The sequence below is a fragment of the Rhinopithecus roxellana genome, chromosome 12 (assembly GCF_007565055.1).
Source record: "Rhinopithecus roxellana isolate Shanxi Qingling chromosome 12, ASM756505v1, whole genome shotgun sequence".
Taxonomy (NCBI): Eukaryota; Metazoa; Chordata; class Mammalia; order Primates; family Cercopithecidae; genus Rhinopithecus; species Rhinopithecus roxellana.
The window spans coordinates 79,723,199-79,746,529 of record NC_044560.1 but is presented as its reverse complement, the minus strand read 5'-3'; the positions used below and the strand labels follow the sequence as shown (position 1 = coordinate 79,746,529).

At 35.9% G+C, this 23,331-nt stretch overlaps 1 pseudogene; it reads left to right on the top strand.

Moving 5' to 3' along the window:
• The first annotated feature begins 329 nt into the window (after positions 1 to 329).
• LOC104666723 lies at positions 330 to 16,526 on the top strand (annotated as a pseudogene).
• The last annotated feature ends 6,805 nt before the right edge of the window (positions 16,527 to 23,331 follow it).

Here is a 23,331-nt window from a genome sequence, read left to right as displayed (position 1 = left end):
ATCTTAAACATATTGATTGATGTCTCATGCCTTTCTAAAATGTATAAGAAACTGTATCCCAACCACCCTGGGAACATTTCATCAGGACCTCCTGAGGCTGTGTCACAGGCTCCTACTTAACTGTGGTGAAATAAACTTTCTAAATTAATTGATATTTGTCTCAGATACCCTTTGGTTTACACAGCCAAGGCCCTGCTAGCTGTTCACTAATGCACCCCAGACTGATCCACCACCATTGCAGGGACTCTGGTTTCTTGATAAAAATTGTTTCATTTAAATGGTTGATGGGCAGGTTTGTACCTGAGGCTGCAGCACTGAGATCCTGGGGGATGTGGGATGTTCCAAGCATCAGCTTTCAGCCAGTTTATCTTGTGACTCTTGAAGGTTATTTAGTATACTGTGAAGATGAGAATAAACAGCTCCTGGATGCTAACAATGCTTTTCTTTCTAGGGTGGTCCAAGGGGGCCCTGCAGTGGTTCTGGGTTCTTCTGTGGCTTCTCTCTCAGTGGCTGATGGAGTGGGGTTTTGTTGGTCTTGTGATCCAGGCTGTGTGTGTGTGTAAGAGGAGTGGAGGGTAGGGTGGGAAAAGAAGGTGACAGCCAGGTTCCTGGAGGTCACCTCCTGGCATTATTCTTGTGGCTTGCCAAGATTCTTATGTGAATTTTTTATTGTTAATAGTTCATGTATCCTGAGCAAGGAGGTGGAAATAAAAATAGCTCAGAGCAATCTGAGCTCTGCAAGTTCTGCACGATTTATCAAGACCAGAGAGATGAAAGTGTGGAACTTTACCCAGGGACAATTCTTTTTTTGTGTGTTTGTTTGTGATGAAGTCTCACTTTGTCACCCAGATTGGACTGCAGTGGCATGATCTTGGCTCATTGCAACCTCTGCCTCTCTGGTACATGAAACCACACCCAGCTTATTTTTGTATTTTTAGTAGAGATGGGGTTTTACCATTTTGGCCAGGCTGGTCTCCAACTGCTGACCTCAGGTGATCCGCCCACTTAGGTCTCCCAAAGTGCTGGAATTGGGGGTAATTGTTTTTTTTTTTTTTTTTTTTTTTTTTTTTTTTTTTTGAGACGGAGTCTCGCTCTGTCGCCCGGGCTGGAGTGCAGTGGCTGGATCTCAGCTCACTGCAAGCTCCGCCTCCTGGGTTTACGCTATTCTCCTGCCTCAGCCTCCCGAGTAGCTGGGACTACAGGCGCCCACCACCTCGCCCGGCTAGTTTTTTGTATTTTTTTTAGTAGAGACGGGGTTTCACCGTGTTAGCCAGGATGGTCTCGATCTCCTGACCTCGTGATCCGCCCGTCTCGGCCTCCCAAAGTGCTGGGATTACAGGCTTGAGCCACCGCGCCCGGCCGGTAATTGTTGATAGACATTTTGTTTCTGACTAGCATCTCACCCATTCTTTCCGGAATTTGTAAAACAAAAGAATATATATAGCCAATCAATAGCTTATGCATTTAAATAAGAATTCTTGGTTAACAATTTAGGAACTGCCTTCTCATTTTTTTGAAAAGACTTGCTTTGAATGGCTGTTAATTTTGAGCTTTAGCTGCCTCTTGGTCACCAGCTAATAAAGGACTCCTTAATTTGTCTCCAAGTGTGGCGTTTCTCTAACTCGCTTGGTTACAACAGGAGTACACATGAACAAAGGAAAGTAGGGGGGTTTATTACCTCTACTGCAGCTTTTTCTTGTTACTGTGTCCTGCCTCCACTGGCTGGAGTTGGACAGGATAATCTAAAGTAAACCCAGTTGGCTAACTTGAAAAATGCAGGAATGCGGTTGTACCCTTGGGAAGGCAGGAAGAATCAGTTTCGGCGGAAGTAGCCGTTGCGATGGGAAGGGTAATTCACATCGTCAGTAATAGATTTGGAATGCGGGCTCCATAGATTAAAAACTGGGAGAAGGTTGTTTACCAGGGCAGGGGGAATATACAGAGTAAGAGTCTGGCCTTGAAAACAGGGAACAAAAGGGCAAAGAAACGCTAGCCAAACATTTGAAGAATAATTTCTTATACTGTATTCAACATCTATGCATTACATGGTTAAGAAAATGCTCATTTAAACAGGATGGCATTTATTACCTGGAAAGTTCTGAAAAAATATCAGGAGATAACTGCTTATTAAGGTGCTAAAGAAAGACTACTTAAAATCACTATTAAAATGTTAGAACATAGGCCGGGTGCAGTAGCTCACGCCTGTAATCCCAGTACTTTGTGAGGCCAAGGCGGGCGGATCATGAGGTGAGGAGATCGAGACCATCCTGGCTAACACGGTGAAACCCCGTCTCTACTAAAAAATACAAAAAGTTAGCAGGGCTTGCTGGCCAGCACTGGTGGTCCCAGCTACTCTGGAGGCTGAGGCAGGAGAATGGCGTGAACCCGGGCGGTAGAGCTGGCAGTGAGCCCCGATCATGCCACTGCAGTACAGCCTGGGCAACGGTGCGAGACTCCGTCTCAAAAAAAAAAAGAAAAAAAAAATTGTAGAACATGGAAGATATTTGTATCTTGTACTTTCCATAAAAATGATGTTTTCTTATGGTTAAATTCAGACTGTAATTTAGTAGGGGCCATATCTCAGTAGTGACATTGTATCCTTCTAGGTGGATCAGCACACTATAAAACCTTTTTCTAGTGCAGTTGATGTTAATAACTCTCTTACAGATGTTAATAAGCTCTCTTACAGATGTTTTCATGTTTTCACTATAGAGTTATTTTTGTCTTCATTAAGTATCTTTATGTAGCTGATGTGCATAAACTATCACATTTCATCTGGAAGCTTTTTTTCTTTTTTTTTTTTTTTTTTTAGGTTTTCTTTACATTTATCTTTGGTAAATGAAACTCTCATCTTTGTTTACAGGCCAGAAAAACTGGAAAAAAAAAAAGAAAAGAAAAACACAGGCTCTTCCACTTACTGGATGTTTAACAAAATAGTCTTTTGGTGCCAAAACATTGGCATTACTGGTGAGCTTCGTAGAGCTTGGTACCTCAGACTTTATTTCAGATCTCCTGAAAAAATAATCTGCCTTAATAAGATGTCCAGTTTATTGTACACATTAAAATTTGAGTGGTACTGTCTAATGCAACATGTCTATTTTGTCTGAAATATATAAACCATGTCTTTTTCTTCTGAAAAATATACACAACTAATTCTCTATTACATAAATATAGCATTCAAAATGTACATGTTAGTGATATGCCCTCAATTTTACACTTTATCATTCAGACAAGTATCATATATACACTGATGTTGTGGATATTATGCCACTCTCTTATCTCATAGTTAGAGAATACTTTAGAAAAAGTTTGTGTGTTGACAATTATTTTATTGGATAATTTCAGTCATTTTTTTAAGTCAGAATCAGTTCTATTCACTTTCTGATTTTACCTTGTGTCAAATAAAAAATTCTATTCATAGCCACTTTGTAAATATGTGTGTTTTCGTGTGTTTTCCAGGGACTGTTGACATTTAGGGATGTGGCCATAGAATTCTCTCTGGAGGAGTGACAGTACCTGGACACTTCACAGAATTTATATAGGAAGGCGATGTTAGAGAACTACAGAAACCTGGCCTTCCTGGGTGAGGATAACTTCAATACAAAATTCCTCAATATAAAATAAAAATTTCATTTCTCTTTGTAGAATGTTTTCTGGTAAATATGCTTTCATATTTCTGTTTTCAAGAAAATCCTGGGGATTTGTCTGTTTAGAAAAAATTTCTTCAAGAGACCTGAACTTTCTACATTCCTGAGCTGATCTGTGTCCTTCACTTTAGATTAGCAGTAATTTCAGAAGTTTAGTGGCATAAAATATTGTTACTCACACCTAAAAATCTACCTGCTTCACCAATTTTTTTATTCAGTAGTGCCAGGTAGTGAAATTAAGAACATACAAAATTAAAATATTTTCTAAATATTTTAAAATTTCTGTTATAAATTAGTACATTGGGATAAATTTATTAGAATAATCTATTATATCCTTTTTACTGAGCACATTACTAAGTTGGCAATTGGAGAATATGAACAAGATTCATGTTAGTTATTTTTAATAAAACAGGTATCGCTTTCTCTAAGCCAGACCTGATAACCTGTCTGGAGAAAGAAAAAGAGCCCTGGAATATGAAGTGACATGAGATGGTGGATGAACCCCCGATAGGTGAGAGTGAATACAACAGACAACATGGATGAGAGGTCCAACGTCAAGAAGAAAGCCTGTCTTTAAAGCGATTTGGGAAGCAGTGTTCCAAAGGAAATAGTTTCTAGGAAGCCTGAGATTGTTTACAAATTACACTCTCACATAGGTGCATCTTCTGCTTATGCTTATAAAATCTCTAAGAATTCTACTTTTCCTTCAGTGATATTCCTTCAAGTTTACAGTGACAGCCAATATAAAAGAGTGCACAATCTGACTTCTTTTTTGTGTGTGTGGACAGATAAATATCTGCATAATTTTGAGATACTCTATGTTAAACTATTTTGTTTTATATTATTTTATTTCATTTTATTTGAGAGGCAGCTTTGCTTTTGTTGCCAAAGTTGTAGTGCAATAGCACAATCTCATCTCACTGCAACCTCCGCCACACAGGTTCAAGTGATTCTCCTGCCTCAGCTTCCTGAGCAGCTGGGGCTACAGGTACACGCCACCACACCCGGCTAATATTTTGTATTTTCAGTAAAGACAAAGTTTCATCATGTTGGCCAGGCTGGTCTCAAATTCCTGACCTCAGGTGATCTGCCCACCTTGCCCACCAAAGTGCTGGGAATACAGGCGTGTGCCACCGTGCCTGGCTTAAACTATTAATTTTAAATCCTCTTTGTACATCACATCTGGAATTTTGATAGGGAGTTTATTGAATCTAGAGATCACTTTGGATAATATGGCATTTTCACAATTCTTATTCTTTCAATAGAAATAAAATATTTTAAAATTTGTGTCCTAATTTTTTTATTGATGTATCTTTCATTTAAAAGATTTATGAGGTCCTGGCTGGGCACGGTGGCTCACGCCTGTAATCCCAGCACTTTGGGAGGCTGAGGTGGGTGGATCATGAGGTCAGGAGTTCAAGACCAGCAAGATGGTGAAACCCCATCTCTTCCAAAAATACAAAAATTAGCTGGGCGTGGTGGTGGTCACCTGTAATCCCAGCTACCCGGGAGGCTGAGGCAGGAGAATCGTTTGAACCTGGGAGGTGGAGGTTGCAGTGAACCGAGATTGTGCCTCTGCACTCCAACTTGGGTGACAGAGCAAGACTCAGTCTCAAAAAAAAAAAAAAAAATTATGAGCTACTTAATTAAATTTGTTCTAAAATGGATTATTTTATTGCTATCATAAATAACATTGTTTTTTCCTCTATCAGAGAGTTTGTTTTAAGTGTATAGAATGATTACTTAGAATTGTATGTTAATTTTATATTTTGCTAATTAACTGAGTGTATTCATTAGTTTAAACAGGTTTTTATTTACTGTTTATTTTTTATATATTTAAGATTACATGATCTACAAACAAACGTTTTACTCATTGCTCTTCAACTTCAATGACTTTAAATTTTTCTTTTTACTATTTCTTCTTTCACATACTTTCAGTGCAATGTTAAAATAGAAGCATTGACAATAAGAAACAATAGTTTTGCATTGGTGTGTGTAATTTGAAGGAGCAGACACCTCTTCAGGATTTTATAAACACCTTCAGAAAGGAAATATATATTTTTGTTGGGCCCCCAGAGTGATAGAATGCTCTGTGGGTTTGTAGTGAAGAGGGGTTTTAGGTTGGCCTTAAGCCTGCTCAATTTGCACGAGAATCCATTTAAGTGGTCTTGTTAAAAGGGGCGTGGATAGTTGTAGTTCTCATTTAATTTTTGGACAGAGTGAATATCCTTGAGGACTTTGCTCTGCAGGGCAGACCCAAGGGTAGGTTTCTGCAGTCAGGCCTTCATATGGTGGGCTTTATATCAGGATGTGGATGAGCATGGCTTTCACCCAGTGAAGAGACAATTTTCCTGGGTCACTTTAGGTTTCTACATGGGCAGAACCGGCCATGAACTGTGTGGCTCATGGAGCTGTAACTGACTCATGGAACTGCTTCAGGGATCACAGAAAAGGCCAAAGTCTGTGGGCCTGCCAACATGGCTATAAATGTGTGTCTTCCTCCAGGCCTCTGGAAAGGCAGGACCTCCCCCAGACTGTGGCTGGGAAGAGTTTGGGATTGTTACAGAGTAAGTTTAAAATTCTCACTGGAACCAAGTTAGGTGGAACATTTTCTTGTCTGTAGCCAATAACAGTAGTCCTGTAGTTTGCCACCTGAATGAGGGCCTGCCTTCTAAACAGAATTACCTTCAATCTTGGGCTTTAGCAGAGTTTCACAGCTCCCTTCCTGGATCTCAGAGCTTTCTTAAAGGCACTTATTTTTGAAATGGGGGTCTTGCTACATAACCCAGACAGGTCTTAATATTTTGATGGCAAGCAGTTCTCCAACTTTATTTTACCACGTAGTTGTCATTACAGGTGTGAACAATGATGCCTGGTTCGCTCATAAAGGCATTTTTATCAGGAATGGCTGACAAATTTTCTTGCTGTTGGGGGATAAGTAAGTAGGGCACCTTTTAGTTTTTTATCTTATTAACGACACTCTCCATATACATTTTTACTTTCTATTTTCTACTTGAAATTTGTCTGTAATTTTAGATTCAGAAATTTAGGGTAGTATACTAGAATGTACATGTTGTGCCTGAATTAAATTAGATAATTAGTATACTGGCAGGCAAAAAGGAATTATAGAATTTTCAACAACTTTTATCAGCCTATATCTAAATAATAACATAATTTATCCCCCAAATATTCATTTTCCATAGGAGGCTCTAATCGTATTCTGATATATATATATATGTGTGTGTGTGTGTGTGTGTATATATATAATTTAGCAATGTAAGAATTTTCTTTGTTTTTTTTTTTTTGTTTTTTTTTTTTTGAGACGGAGTCTCGCTCTGTCGCCCAGGCTGGAGTGCAGTGGCCGGATCTCAGCTCACTGCAAGCTCCGCCTTCCGGGTTCACGCCATTCTCCTATCTCAGCCTCCCGGGTAGCTGGGACTACAGGCGCCGCCACGTCGCCCGGCTAGTTTTTTGTAGTTTTTAGTAGAGACGGGGTTTCACCGTGTTAGCCAGGATGGTCTCGATCTCCTGACCTCGTGATCCGCCCATCTCGGCCTCCCAAAGTGCTGGGATTACAGGCTTGAACCACCGCGCCCGGCCTGAATTTTCTTTGTTTCTAAACTTGGATTACAGTAGTTATATTTTGTGTAAAAATAGCATATATTTAAAACATAAAAATTGGCACTAGTTTTTTGTAAATGCTTTAATCTATTAAAAGTTTCTCATTAGCATCTCCCATTTATGATTATTCTGCATTTTCTCTGAAATTTTATTGCCATAACATGGATACCAGTAATTTCAAATGCCTTTCTCCCATGAATGCACAGTTACAGTCAAACATTGCAGTTATCTAGATGAATTATTTGTTAATGTACATTAATGTTGCCAACTAGATTTTGAGTAAACATTTCTTTCATTATTGTCTTGCAGTTCTATGTTAGTGTTTTTTTAGTGTATGTTTCTTAACATCAGTTTATTGTGTCTATTGCTTTTACTTAGGTATTATAATTTTAGACAACTTGCAGTTGTTTATATACTTTAAGTTAATGTAAATTTTAATTGAAAGATAAATGAGCCACATATATCACAATCAAATTATATATACGTGTGTGTTTTTTTCCTCCAAATATCACCCTAATTTTGGCTATACCTTATCTTGTATACATTCTAGCTCATTTTCTTTCTTTCTTTTTTTTTGGATATGGAGTTTTGCCCTTGTTGCTGAGGCTGGAGTGCAATGCAGGATCTCGTCTCACTGCAACCTCCGCCTCCCTGGTTCAAGTGATTCTCCTGCCTCAGGCTCCTTATTAGCTGGGATTACAGTCATATGCCACCACAACATACCCAGATAATTTTGGATTTTGTATTTTTTTTTTTTTTTTTTTTAAGTAGAGATGGGGTTTCTCCATGTTTGTCAGGCTGGTCTGAAATTTCTGACCTCAGATGACCTGCCCACCTTGGCCACCAAAACAGCTGGGATTACAGGCATGAGCCACCTTGCCCTGCCTCTTAGCTCATTTTCAATGTTGGTTTTATCTTTTCTGAGTGAGTGGCCTTGGAAACAGTCTTATTTTCACCATGCATTTAATGATGAGTATATATTTCCTTTGTGTGAGATAAACACTTTTGTGATCCAAAGGTAATTTTTAAAAGGATTTATAATTCTGTATTTTTTCCAGTTTAAAAAAATTGTTGTAAAAACATATAACATATAATTTACCTTCTTAAATCTATTTCAATGTACATGTCCAGGCCAGGCATGGTGGTGGCTCACATCTGTAAAACCAGGATTTTGAAAGGCAAGGACAAGGGGATTGCTTGAACCCAAAAGTTTGAGATCAGCCTTGGCAAAATATGGAGACACCCTCTCTAAAAATATTTTTTTCTAAGAAATACCTAGGCATGGTGGTGTGCACCTGTGGTCCCAGCTACTTGAGAGATTGAGGAACAGGATTACTTGACCCTGGGAATGTGAGGCTGCAGTGAGCCACAATTATACCATTGCACACAAGCTTGGGTGACAGATCGAGACCCTGTCTCAAAACAAAAACAAAAACAAAGCAAACTATATTTTAGGCGTGTCATATATTTTCACATTGTTATGCAAAAGACTTCTTGAAATTTTACATCTTGTAAAACTAAAACCCAATATCCATTAAATAACATTTATCCTTTTTATACTCTCTCCAACCCTTGAGAACCACCCTTCCACTGTCTGTTTTCAATGAGTGTGACTATTTTATATATCTTATATAAGTGAAATCATAACATCCATCATTTCATTACTGGCTTATTTCAGTTGACATAATATTCTCAGAGTGTATCTTTAAATGTGAGAAGATTTTTTTTAAGGCTGAATAACATTTCATTGTATCAGATATGTCTTCAAGGTCCTGTGTTGCATATTTTAGATATAGATTAGTAAATGGGATTGCTTTATTTGATCATTTATTTTTAATTATTTGAAGTACATTTATAACATTATAAAATAATGAGTGCATCCTTGCTTTCCACGGACAATCAACCCAAGTAACTTTTGTGTTTTTAGTAGTGACGGAATTTCACCATGTTGGTGACGATGGTCTCGAACTCCTGACCTCATGATTTGCCTGCCTCAGCCTCCCAAAGTGCTGGGATTACAGGCTTCAGCTACCGCGTGCAGTCAAGGGTTTCATTTTTATTGCATCATCGACAGGTTTGATTTTTTAAAAAAAATTGATAGTGGCCATTTAAATGAGTGTGAGGGGATTTTGTTTTTCATTGTGATTTTTATGTATTTCTCTATAAATTAGTTTTGTGTGTCCTTTCAAATGTTTTGATGAAAATTTATTTCAATTATTGGACTATTTCTAAATAAAGTTATTCAACTTTATTTTGTTTGTTTGTTTGTTTTGAGCTAGAGTCTTGCTCTGTCTCCTAGGCTGTAACCTCCGCCTCCCGGGTTCAAGCGATTCTCCCACCTCAGTCATCTGAGTAGCTGGGAAAACAGGTGCATGCCATCACACCTGGCTAACTTTTGTATTTTTAGTAGAGATGGAGTTTTGCCATGTTGGTCAGGCTGCTCTTGAATGCCTGACCTCGTAATCTGCCTGCCCTGGCCTTTCAAAGTGCTGGGATTACAGGTGTGAGCCACCGCGCCTGGCTGCTGTTCAGTTTTAAAAGTTGTTCATATTTTTTGAATATTGACTCCTATCACATGTGATTTGTAAATATTTTCACCCATTTTCTAGGAGGCATTATTCCCCTATTAAATATTTATCTGTATTTATTTGTGCAGAAATGGTGAAGTCATTATTTCTTTATAAATTATCCACTCTCAAGTATTCCTCTATATGCAAAATAATTAATACAGTCTATAATGTTGTTTAGGTTTTCTGTTTTTTCATTGATTTTTTATGTGAGTTTTCTATTATGGAAAATGGGGTCTTGATGTCTACAATTATTATGTTGCTATGTATTTTTTGCTTTACTTTTGTTAATATTTGCTTCATATATTTTGGAGGTTGATGTTATATATATGCATACATATAGAAAGAAAGATAGATAAAATAGTTATAGATTTGTGGTAAATCAATTCATTTTACCAATATATACTATCAATGTTTGTCTCACATTAGCACTTGACTTAAAGGATAGTATGTCTAATCCCCAATTATAGTTACTATTTTCATAAAATAAAGTATTTTTTTCACCATCTGGTTTTCAGCCTATTTAACTCAATGCTAAAATGAGTCCCTTGTAGGTGGCATGTTGCTTGCTTTTTCTTAAGCCACTAAGGCATTTTATTTTTTTCTTTTTATAATTTCATTTAATTACTTGTTTATTCATTTATTTTTGAGATAGGTCTCACTCTGTCAACCAGGCTGATTTGCAGTGTGGTGATCATGGCTCACAGAAGCCTCAACCTCCCAAACTCAAAAGATTCTGTCATGTCAGCCTCTCAGATAGTTTTTCGTATTTATGGTTGAGGCAAAGTTTTGCCAAATTGCCGAGGCTGGTCTCAAACTTCTGAGATCCAGTAACTAGCCCACCTTAACCTCCCAAAGTCCTGAGATTACATTTCTTTCTATTAAGTAGTTTAGTTATTATATACTTAAAATTATATATTAAAATGAAGTTATTAGTTTTATCGTTATTGTTTTATGTATTCCTCAGCGGGTTTTTAATATATTGTTTTATTGCCTTAAATTTTATTTTAATTGTGTACTGATGTGCTTCAATTATTTTTTACATTTTGCTTTGCATAGTTTCTATAAATATTATCTTCATAACCATCTTGTGTATTAGTTTGTTTTCATGCTGGTAATAAAGACATAACCCAGGACTGGGCAATTTACAACAGAAAGAGGTTTATTGGACTTACAGTTTTGTATGACTGGGGAGACCTTACAATCATGCTGGAAAGTGAAAGGCATGTCTTACCTGGTGGCAGATGAGAGAGAGCTTCTGGAGGAAAACTCTGCCTTATAAAGCCATCATATTTCATGAGACTTATTCACTATCATGAGATCAGCACAGAAAAGACCTGCCCCCATGATTCAGTTACCTTCCACCATGTTCCTGCCACAACATGTGGGAATTAAAGATGAGATGAGTTGGGACATGGCCAAACCACATCATCTTAAAAAATGGAGTTTACATGAAACATCTTAAAATTAAAACAATATATTTAAATCTCATGACAACTTCAACTGAATATAAAAATTATATCTCTATAATTTCAGTTTGTAATTAATATTAAAAATTATTTTATATTGTGCATTAACATTTATGCAGGTTTTTATTCTGTTTTAAATATTCTACAGAATAGCTTTAAGAGTTGTATGCATCATCATTATGATAGTAAAGATTTCTATATTTGTATATTTACATTTAATAGAGAGTTCTATTTTGTATATGGTTTTATGATGCTGTCCAGTATTTTATTTTTAAACAAGATTGACTCATTTTAGCATTTTTTTTTTTTTTTGTTATATGCAGAGTCTCACTGGATTACTCAGCATGATCTGAAACTCCTGGTCTCTAGTGTTCTGACAGCCTTGGCCTCCTAAAATTGTAGGATTACAGTCATGAGCCATGGTGCCTGGCCCCCATGTAGAATTTTTTCATAGAGCTGTGACAGTGGTGATGAACACCCTCACCCTTTATGTTGGATTTTTTTTTATTTTCATCTTCTTTTTAAAGTGAAATAAATTTAAATCAAATGTTATTGGTTAGAAATTTTTTTCTTTTATTACACCAAAATTTGGAAAGTTCTCACCCTTTTTTATCTTCAAGTAACCTCTGTATTATTTTTTTTCTCATAGCCTTCTTCTAAGATTTCCTTAATGAATATTTTGATCTAGTTGATGGTATCTAATAAGTTTTACATTCCATGTTTTAATTTTATTTTGCAACTTTATATTTTTGTATATAAAATGTGTATATATATATATATATTTGAGGGTATGTCATGACACATCTGTTAATTGTGTTTTGATTTTTTAGTATATATTCTAATTGTGCATGCCAATATTTAACTTTGTACAATTTAAGACATCGTGGAGCAAAATCATATATGAATTAGCCATATGTCTTTTTCCAATAGAATTATCTCTATTTGCCTGGAAAAATGTTATCCTTATATTTTTTTATAACTTGTATATTTATTGTGAAGGCTTGTTGTGAATGGTTTTTTAATCCTGTGTAGATGAGAAGTCATAAAATTCTTGTAATTTCAACATCCTATTAATTTGTGAATCTATATGATTTTTGTATGGGAGAAACACATTTGGATTTGAATATAATTTAAAACTATCATTACTATATATCTTTTAGGTATTATTGTTTATTTTTACTTGTCAATAAAATATAACAATATTTACCACAACATTTTAAAAATATTCAGTTTATCTTGACATTGTCATGCAACATATTGCTAAAACGTTTTTATCTTGTAAAGCTAAATCTTAATACATGTTAAACAATTGCCAATTTTTCCATTTTTGTGTTCTTTTTTGAGATGGAGTTTTGCTCTGTCACCCACGCTGGAGAGCAGTGGCATGATCTCAGCTCACTGCAACCTCCACCTTCCAGGTTCAAGCAATTTTAGTGCCTCAGCCTCCTGAGTGGCTGAGATTACAGGTGTCCACCACCATGCCGGGCTAATTTTTGCATTTTTAGTAAATGTTGGTTTTGCTATGTTGGCCAGGCTGGTTTCAAACTCCTGACCTTGGGTGATCCACCTGCCTTGGCCTCCCAAAGTGCTGAAATTACAGGTGTGAGCCACCATGCCTGGCCCCAATTTTTTCTGTTTTATGACACTTTTCAAATACCACTCTGTTCTTTGTTTCTAAAAGTGTAACTCCATATATCTCATGCAATCTCTGTCTTTTTGTGGCTGGCTCATTTGATTTTGCATAATGCCATCAATATTTACATTTATAGTTGGTAGAATATTTCTTGCTTTTTGAATACTGAGTGATAGTCCAGAATTTTTTTTTCTTTCTTCTTTTTTTTTTTTTTTTCTTTTCTTTTTTTAGGTAGAGTTTTGCCATTGTTGCCCAGGCTGTAGTGCAATGGCGTGATCTTGGCTCACTGCAACCTCTGTCTCCCAGGTTCAAGCGGTTCTCCTGCCTGAGCCTCCCAAGTACCTGGGATTGCAGGCATGTGTCTCCACGCCTGGCTAATTTTGTATTTTTAGTAGAGACTGGGTTTCTCCATGTTGGTCAGGCTGGTCTTGAACTCTCAATCTTAGGTGATCCACCCGCCTCACCCTCTCAAAGTGCTGGGATTATAGGCTTGAGCCACCGCACCTGGCCTCACAATTTTTATATTTCAAATTATATCTGCTGAATGATTTGGTGAAATAAATTTGCACTGCTTTCACCTATTGGCTTACAGTAACAATGTTGCAATAATATGAGTATGTAAATGACTCCTTATATGACCACATATGTGAAAGTTTATATATGTGCTGCATTCCATTTTATTAGTCTATTTTTTACCTTTATATTAATATCAAATTGTTTTAACTCTGTAGCTTTGTAATGTATTTTGAATTAAGAGCTTAAATGTCTCCAGCATTGTTTCTTTTTTTCTTTTTATTTTGAAGATTGTTGTCTCTTGGGATTCTATATACTTTTGGGGTTGCTGTTTCTATTTCTTCAAAAATGCAATGAGAAATTTGGAAACCATTGCACTAAATATGCAAACTGCATTGAGCATGATGGACCTCTTCACAATTTAACTATTTCAACTTTGTATAAGAGCACACTCAAGAGTGTGTTAATTTCTATATATTTGTAAATTTTTCATTTTTTTCTCATTGCTATATACTCTCATGTAATTTTGGTCATAGAAAGTAGTTCATGGAATTTTCCTTTTAAAAATGTTAGTTAGACTTCATTTGTGGCCTAAGATGTGGTCTATCAAGGGAAATGTTGTATGAGCTATTGAGAAGGGTGTGTATTCTGATGTTGTTGAGGAGTGTTCTCCATAACTCTCTTTGGAATGATTGTTTTATACTGCCTTTAAGTAGTCTGTTCCCTTATTAGCGTTCTTTCTTGTTTTATTTTTGTTACAGAAAGTGTGGTATTAAAACATCTTTCTTTAATTATGCTGCTTTCTTTTGTTTCTTCCATTCTGTCAATATTGGCTTTATATATTTGGAACTCTAATGTGAGACACACACACACACACACACACACACACACACACAGAAATTTGTAATAGGCTCCCAGTTAATGAATCTATTATTTTTTGATGTTCTTCTTTGTTTCTTTGGAGTTTTAATTTCAAGTACGTTTTATAAAATATTGTATTTTGTGACTTAAGATGTAGCTTGTGTGTGATTATTTTGACTGTTTATGCTGTCATCTGATTAATGTTTGCATGGAATGTCTACTTCCAGTCTTTTTTAATCATTAAATTTCTTTTTTGAGATCAAGTTTTGTTCTTTCACCCAGGTTGGAGCACAGTGGCATGATCTCGGTTCACTCCAACCTTTGCCTCCTGGGTTCAAGTGATTTTCCTGCCTCAGTCTTCTGAGTAGCTGGGACTTCAAGCATCTGCCACCACGCCCAGCTAATTTTTGCATTTTTAGTAGAGACAGGGTTTCACCATGTTGGCCAGGGTGGTCTCAATCTCTTGACCTCGTGATCCACCTGCCTCGGCCTCCCGAAGTGCTGGGATTACTGGCATGAGCCATAGCGCCCAACCTCTTCTGTGTATTTATTCAAATATGTTTATGGTACTTTGGGGATTACGTATAACCTCTAAAAAATACAACAATATATTTTAATCTGGTAAAAAAAAATATGTTGCATACAAAAATTCTTTTTATTACATCTTCCCTCAAATTTGTCACTGACGTTGCTAGTTATGTCTTTTTGTGTTATATATTCATTAACAGATATTTATCATTATTTCTATGCCTTTTTCTTTCAAATTTCAAAGAATAGTTAAAAATGTTTTCTGCACCACTAGGATAATGCTCAGAAATTCTACTTTTGTTTATTTGCGTATGTTTTCCAGAAAATTATTTTTATATGATTATGTGATTATGTGGGTTTTTTTTGAATCATGTTCTTTTCAGTAAAAGAAACTGTTTTCAGCACCCTTTATATGTAGGACATAAGCAGTACCAATACACTTTTTTAGAATTTGTTTACTTTGGAAAATTTTTATTTTTTTATTTGGCAGGACAGATTCACTGATGATATTATTCTCACTTAATAGCTGTTTTTTTCACAACTTTTTTTTATGACTACATCACACAGTTCCATTATGGCCTGGAAAATTTATGTTAACTGTTCACAGATTATCTCATAAGACTATGTTTGTAAATGGCACATCACTGTTTTCTTTTAATTTTTATTTTTTGGAGACAGAGCTTCACTCTATCCTCCAGGCATGCTGGAGTGTACTGGTGCGACCTCAGCTAACTGCAACCTCCACCTCCCAGGTTCAAGTGATTCTCCAGCCTCAGCCTCCTGAGTAGCTAGGATTACAGGCACATGCTTCCACACCCAGCTAAATTTTGTAGTTTTAGTAGAGACAGGGATTTGCCATGCTGGCCAGGCTGCCTTCTCTAAAGGCATTATGTTGCAGTGGGAAGCAGGAAAAGCTGTGTTGGGTAAATTTAACAGACTTCTCTTTTTCTCCTTTGCGGTTTTTCACATTGTGCTCATCTGGGACACTGCACACAATTAAGTCATTTATACATTTTCCACAGATGTATTTTGGTCTATGTTTTTGTTACATTTATATGTCTATGAAAGAATCAGGGCCTGTGGTATTTTGTGAAGCTATTTTATTTATGTAGATGGTATACATTTATAGGTAAGATTTTAAAACTATATTCATGTGAGTTTAGTAAGTGGAGTAATTTATTTTAAAAATTCTTTTCAGACGTATGTTCTCATGTTGCTCAAGACCTTTGGCCAGAGCAGGGCATGGAAGATTCTTTTCAAAAAGTAATACTGAGAAGATATGAAAAATGTAGACACCAGAATTTACAGTTAAGAAAAGGCTCTAAAAGTGTGGATGAGTTTAAGGTGCAGAAAGAAGGTTATAATGGACTTCACCAGTGTTTCACAACTACCCAAAGTATTTCAATGTGGTAAATGTTTGAAAGTCTTTTATAAATTTGTAAATTCAAACATACATAAGATAAAACACACTAGAAAGAAAACTCTGAAATGTAAAAAATGTTTCAAATCATTTGGCATGCTTTCACACAAAACCCAGCATAAAAGCATTTATACTACAGGGAAGTCCTACAAATGTAAAAGATGTGGAAAAACCTTTACTTGGTCTTCAACACTTACTAATCATAAGAAAATTCATACTGAAGAAAAACCCTACAAATGTGAAGAACATGGAAAAGCTTTTAATTGATCCTCAAATCTTACTACACATAATTAGCTCATATTGGAGGGAAATCTTCTAAGTGTGAAGAAAGTGGCAAAACATTTAACAAATCCTCAACCCTAACCATACATAAGAGGATGCACACTGAAGAGAAACTCTACAAATGTGGAGCATGTGGCAAAGCTTTTCATCGATTCTCAAATCTTAGTGCACATAAGATAATTCATACTGGAGAGAAACCTTACAAGTGTGAAGAATGTGGCAAAGCATTTATATGGTCCTCAAGCCTTTCTGGACATAAGAAAATTCATACCAGAGCTGGGCGTGATGGCTCACACCTGTAACCCCAGCAATTTGGGAGGCCTGGGCGGGTGGATCATGAGGTCAGGAGTTCGAGACCAGCCTGGCCAAGATGGTGAAACCCTGTCTCTACTAAAAATAAAAAATAAATAAAAAAAAATAGCCAGATGTGGTGGCACATGCCTGTAGTCCCAGCTGCTTGGGAGGCTGAGGCAGGAGAATCACTTGAACCCGGGAGTTGGAGGTTGCAGTGAGCCGAGATCGTGCCATTGCACTCTAGCCTGGGCGACAAGAGTGAAACTCCATCTAAAAAAAACAAAAAAAGGAAAAGAAAATTCATACTAGAGAGAAACCCTACAAATGTGAAGAATGTGGTAAAGCATTTAGCCAATCCTCAACCCTAACTACATGTAAGAGGATGCACACTGGAGAGAAACTCTACAAATGTGAAGAATGTGGCAAAACTTTTAGACAATCTTCAACCCTTACTGCACATAAGATGATTCATACTGGAGAGAAACCCTACAAATGTGAAGAATGTGGCAAAGCCTTTAAATGGTCCTCAAATCTAACTAAACATAAGATAATTCATATTGAAGACAAACCCTACAAATGTGAAGAATGTGGCAAAGCCTTTAAGCAGTCTTCAATCCTTACTAACCAAAAGAGAATTCATATTGGAGAGAAACCTTACAAGTATAAAGAATGTTGCAAAGCTTTTAATTGTTACTCAAATCTTATGAAATATACAGTAGTTCATACTGGAGAAAAACCCTGCAAATGTGAAGAATGTGGCAAAGCCTTTAAATGGTCCTCAAATCTAACTAAACACAAGATAATTCATACTGAAGACAAACCCTACAAATGTGAACAATGTGGCACAACCTTTATCCAGTCTTCAATTCTTACTAACCATAAGAGAATTCACACTGGAGAGAAACCCTGATAATATGAATAATGTGGCAAATCTTTTAACCTGTCTTCAACTTTTACTAAATATTGAGGTAGTTTATACTGGAGTAAAACTGTACAAATGTGAAGAATGTGGGAAAGCCTTTTTCTCATCCTCAGCCCTAACTACACATAAGAAAATTCATACTAGACAGCAACCCTACAAATGGAAAAAAGTTGGCAAAACCTTTAACCAGTCCTCACATTATTACTACAGATAAGTCATGTTGGAGAAAAATCTTACAAGTGTGATAATATGGAAAGCTTATAAAAAGTCTTCAATTCTTAGCAGGCATAAGATTATTCATATTGGAAAGAAACTCTACAAACCTGAAAGATGTGACGATGCTTTTGACAACACCTCAAACTTTTGTAAACATAAAAACATGTGCTGACAAGTTCTAGAAATGTGAAGCATATGACAAAGCCTTTAAATGATTGTCACACTTGATTATAGGTAAGATAATTCATACTGAGAAAATGGACAGTGTGAACAATGTGGCCAAGCTTCTAACCAATACTCACATCTTACTGCACAGTAAAGAATTTAGACTTGAGAACCAATGTACAAATATAGACAAAGTAAAAAAAAAATACCTGCTCACATCTTACTCAAAATCAGAGTTCATACTAAATAAAAGCATTAAAAGTCTAATTACTGTCAAAAGATCTATCAGAAAATGTGTCTATAAAGTGCAGAAGAGTATTTGTTTTATAAAATCATTACCAATATGAAGAGTGTTGTAATACCTTTGCTTGTATCACACATCATATTGTACACATTTTGTACTAGAGGAAAATCTTGAGGCAGTTGTTAAAATTTTGTTCAACATCAAGGAGTTTATACTGAAGAAAACTCTGCCAATGTAATAAATTTGGAAAAACATTTTTTCAAAAACTGCACATTATAAAACACCAAAGAGTTTATACTAAAATATATTTTTGCAGATGCATTAAATATGAAAGATGTTCAATCCAAAATTAGTTCTATCCAAATATCAGGGAATAATTCACAGTAGAAATATCTAGGGCACTCAAACTTTAGACATTACATTAAATCAGAATGCTGAGTATAAAAAATAATACAAACTAAAGTTCATGTAAACATTATTTGTATGTAACTTTTAAAAAAGAATATTTTTTGGAGAGTTATAATTACATCAATTATACTTTTTGTGAAAAGATGGAATTTTAAAAATGTGAATAATAATGGAATTAATGTTTTAAATTACTTCATGCCGTTTCATCATTCCTGGTGTATTCACTTGTGAAAACATGTGACTAATTGTTGCTGCATAAAAGATACGAGTCTTTTTTTTATGTAGGTGTTATTTATGACCTTTTCTATGGAAGGGTAAGGACATTAAAATGTAAGGTACATGATGAAAATGTAAGTAGAGAGGCTCCTTGTTGTTAACTTATAATATTGAGTGATGCATGAGGCAGGTGTACAGAGTAATCTGCATTATTAGGAAAGAAAAACATTTTTAAATTTTGTCTAAGTTAGTATGTTATCTTATTAATTGTACTTTTATGGAATAATATGCAGTATATTTTTAAATTATAAATTTTATGTCAACTTAACTGTCCAATTAAACATTTTTAATGGTTTAAATACTATCATGAATTCACTGAAGTGTTCTGCCACTAACTTTAACCTATTCCACCTTACTCAAGGGTGTAGGCAAAAGATGGTAACAATATATTATTTGGTGAGATAATGGACTGAAATCTCTACTAATCTTTATTGCCAGTGGCTTTAAATTGCCAATAAGTTACAGAATATTGTTCTTATAGGTGAAATTTTTATTATTATTTTCACATTTAAATTTATTTTTCTTTATTTTTGTGGATACATAATATGTGTATATGCTTATGCCATATATGGCATATATTGATACAGGCATGCAATGTATAATAATCATATTAGAGGAAAATATGTATCCATTATCTGTAGCATTTATTTTTTCTGTTGAAAGCAATTCAGTCCTACAGTTTTAGTTAGTTTTAATTGTACAATTAAATTGTTATTTACTACAGGATCATTTTTATGGTCATAACGAAAATTATATAGAAACATAAGTAAAATTCATGCATTTCTGAGTCCTGAAGAAATGTTTTTTAAAATTTTAATACATTTTTCTTTGGACATGTGGCCTCTGCCTGCATGCACATATGGACTGTTAGTATTGATTTATATAGAGTTAAATATACCTATTAGTCTAAAGATAAATCTTAGGTGTAAATAAATTTTGGAGTAAATGTGTTTGTGTTATTGTAAGTTTGAAACTATTTTTAGCAGAAAAAAGCAATATTGGAACAAAATAAATCATTTTAAGAAGGTGTCTAATTTACTAGAAAAAAAATTTCAAAAAGGCTGAGAGCAAATCTATGTTCTCTGCTTTGTACTGAATTTATTACCATATAATCCTTGGCTTATGCTTCAGAATCTTCCCATGAAAATTCTCTGTTTTAAGTTGACTGTCACTCATGTTAGACCCATAATTTTCTTTTTGTTTGTTTGTTTAATAGTTTTTGTTTTGTTTTGTTTTTGTTTTGAGACGGATCTTGCTCTATAGCCCAGGCTGGAGTGCAATGGTGCTATCTTGGCTCACTGCAACCTTGGCATGTCAGTTTCAAGCAATTCTTCTACCTCAGCCTCCCAGGTAGCTGGGATTACAGGTGCCTGCTAATTTTTGTACTTTTAGTAGAGACAGGGTTGGTCAGGTTGGTCTCAAACTACTGACCTCAGGTGATTCACCCACCTTGGCCTCCCAAAGTGCTGGGATTACAGGCGTGAGCCACCGTGCCCAGCCTGTGTAATAGTTTATGAAGTATTCATTATGTGAGCTAGTCTGTAACTATAAGAATAATTTTTTAAAAAATTTCATCGTTCCATAATTTAATGGGGTACAAGTGATACTTGGTTAGATGAGTAAGTTCTTTAGTGGTGATTTGTGAGATCCCGACGGACCCATCAGCTGAGCAGTATACACTGCACCATATATGTTGTCTTCTATCCCTCCTTTTTCCCTCTCTTCCTGCCAAGTCCCCAAAGTCTATGGTATCATTCTTATGCCTTTGCGTCCTCCTAGCTTACCTCCCACATATCAGCAAGGACATACACTGTTTGGTTTTCCATTCCTCAGTTACTTCACTTAGAATAATAGTCTCCAATCTCATCCAGGTCATTGCAAATGCTGTTAATTCGTTCCTTTTTGTGGTTGAGTAGTATCCCAACATACACACACACACACACACACACACACACACACACACACATATATATACACATGCATATACACATCACACCTTATCTACTTGTTGATTGATGGGCTTTTTGTTTGGTTCCACGATTTTGAAGTTGTGAACTATACTCCTAGAAACATGAATGTTTAAGTATATTTTTCATATAATCAGTATTTGGGTTTATTTTTGAGTTCTCTGTTTCATTGTTCTATGTTTCAAATAACGACTTCTTTTCCTGTGGGTAGATACCCAGTGGTGGGATTAAATGGTAGTTCTACTTTTAGTTCTTTAAGGAATCTCTATACTCTTTTCTATAGTGGCTGTACTAGTTTACATCCCCACCAGCAGTGTAGAAGTGTTTCCTGATTGTCGCATCCACACCAACATCTACCATTTATTGATCTTTTGATTATGGCCATTCTTGCAGGAATAAGGTGGTATTGCATTGTGGTTTTGATTTGCATTTCCTTGATCATTAGTGATGTTGAACTTTTTAAAACATATGTTTGTTGGTCATTTGTATATCTTCTTTTGAGAATTGTCTAATCAAGAGCCCACTTTTTTATGGGATTTTTTTTTTTTTTTTTTTCTTACTGAGTTGTTTGAGTTCATTGTAGATTCTGGATATTAGTCCTTTGTCATATGTGTAGATTGTTAAGATTTTCTCCCATACTGTGAGTTGTCTGTTTGCTCTGCTGACTGTTCCTTTTGCCATGAAAAGCTCTTTAATTTAATTAGGTCTTAGGTATTTATTTTTGTTTTTACTGCATTTGTTTTTGGGTTTTTGTAATGAAAATTTTGCCTAGCCATTGCCTAGAAGGGTTTTTCCAATGTTATCTTCCAAAATTTATACAGTTTCAGGTCTTAGATTTAAGTTCTTAATTCATCTTAAGTTGATTTTTGTATAAGGTGAGAGATGAGGATCCAGTTTTACTCTCCTACATGTGGCTAACCAATTATTCCAGCACCACTTGTTGAAAAGGGTGTTCTTTCCCCACTTTATGTTTTTGTTTGCTTTTTTGAAGATCAGTTGGCTGTAACTATTTGGGTTTATTTCTGGGTTCTCTGTTCCATTGGTCTATGTGCCTATTTTTATACCAGTACTATGCTGTTTTGGTGACTATGACTTTATAGTATAGTTTGAAATCAGGTAGTGTGGTGCCTCCAGATTTTTTCTTTTCACTTAGCCTTTCTCTGGCTATGTGGGTTCCATATAAATATTAGAATTGTTTTTTCTAACTCTGTTTTTCTAACTCACCATCTTCAGAATGTTGGTGGTATTTTGATGGGGATTGTGTTGAATTTGCAGATTCCTTTTGGCAGTATGGTCATTTTCACAATATTGATTCTACTTATCCATGAGCATGGGATGTGTTTCCATTTGTCTCATCTGTGATTTCTTTCAACAGTGTTTTGTGGTTTTCCTTGTAGAATTCTTTCGAGTCCTTCATTAGGTATGTTCCTAAGTATTTTATTTTTGTTGAGCTATTGTAAAAGGGGTTGAGTTCATGATTTAATTCTCTGTTTGGTTGCTATTGGTGAATAAAAGGGCTACTTATTTGTGTAGGTTAATCTTGTATCCAGAAACTTTTTTTTTTTTTTTTTTTTTTGAGGCGGAGTCTCGCTCTGTCGCCCGGGCTGGAGTGCAGTGACGGGATCTCAGCTCACTGCAAGCTCTGCCTCCTGGATTTAGGCCATTCTCCTGCCTCAGCCTCCCGAGTAACTGGGACTACAGGCGCCCGCCATGTCGCCCGGCTAGTTTTTGTATTTTTAGTAGAGACGGGGTTTCACCGTGTTAGCCAGGATGGTCTCGATCTCCTGACCTCGTGATCTGCCCGTCTCGGCCTCCCAAAGTGCTGGGATTACAGGCTTGAGCCACCGCGCCCGGCATGTATCCAGAAACTTTGCTGAATTCTTTTATCAGTTCTAGGAGCTTTCTGGAGGAGTCCTTAGAGTTTTCAAGGTAAATGATTATATCATCAGCAAACAGGGACAGTTTGACCTTTTGTTTACTGAGTTAGATACCCTTTATTTCTTGTCTTATTGCTCAGGCTAGGACTTCCAGGATTGTGTTGAAAAGGAGTAGTGAGAGTGGGCATCCTTCTCTTGTTGCTGTTCTCAGAGGGAATGCTTTCAACTTTTCCCCATTCAGTATTATGTTGGCTGTGGGTTTGTCATAGATAGCTTTTATTATATTAAGCTGTGTCCCTTGCATGCCAACTTTGCTGAGAGTTTTAATCTTAAAGACATGCTGAATTTTGTCAAATATTTTTTCTGAATCTATTGAGATGATCGTGTGATTTTTGTTTTAAGTTCTATTTATGTGGTGTAT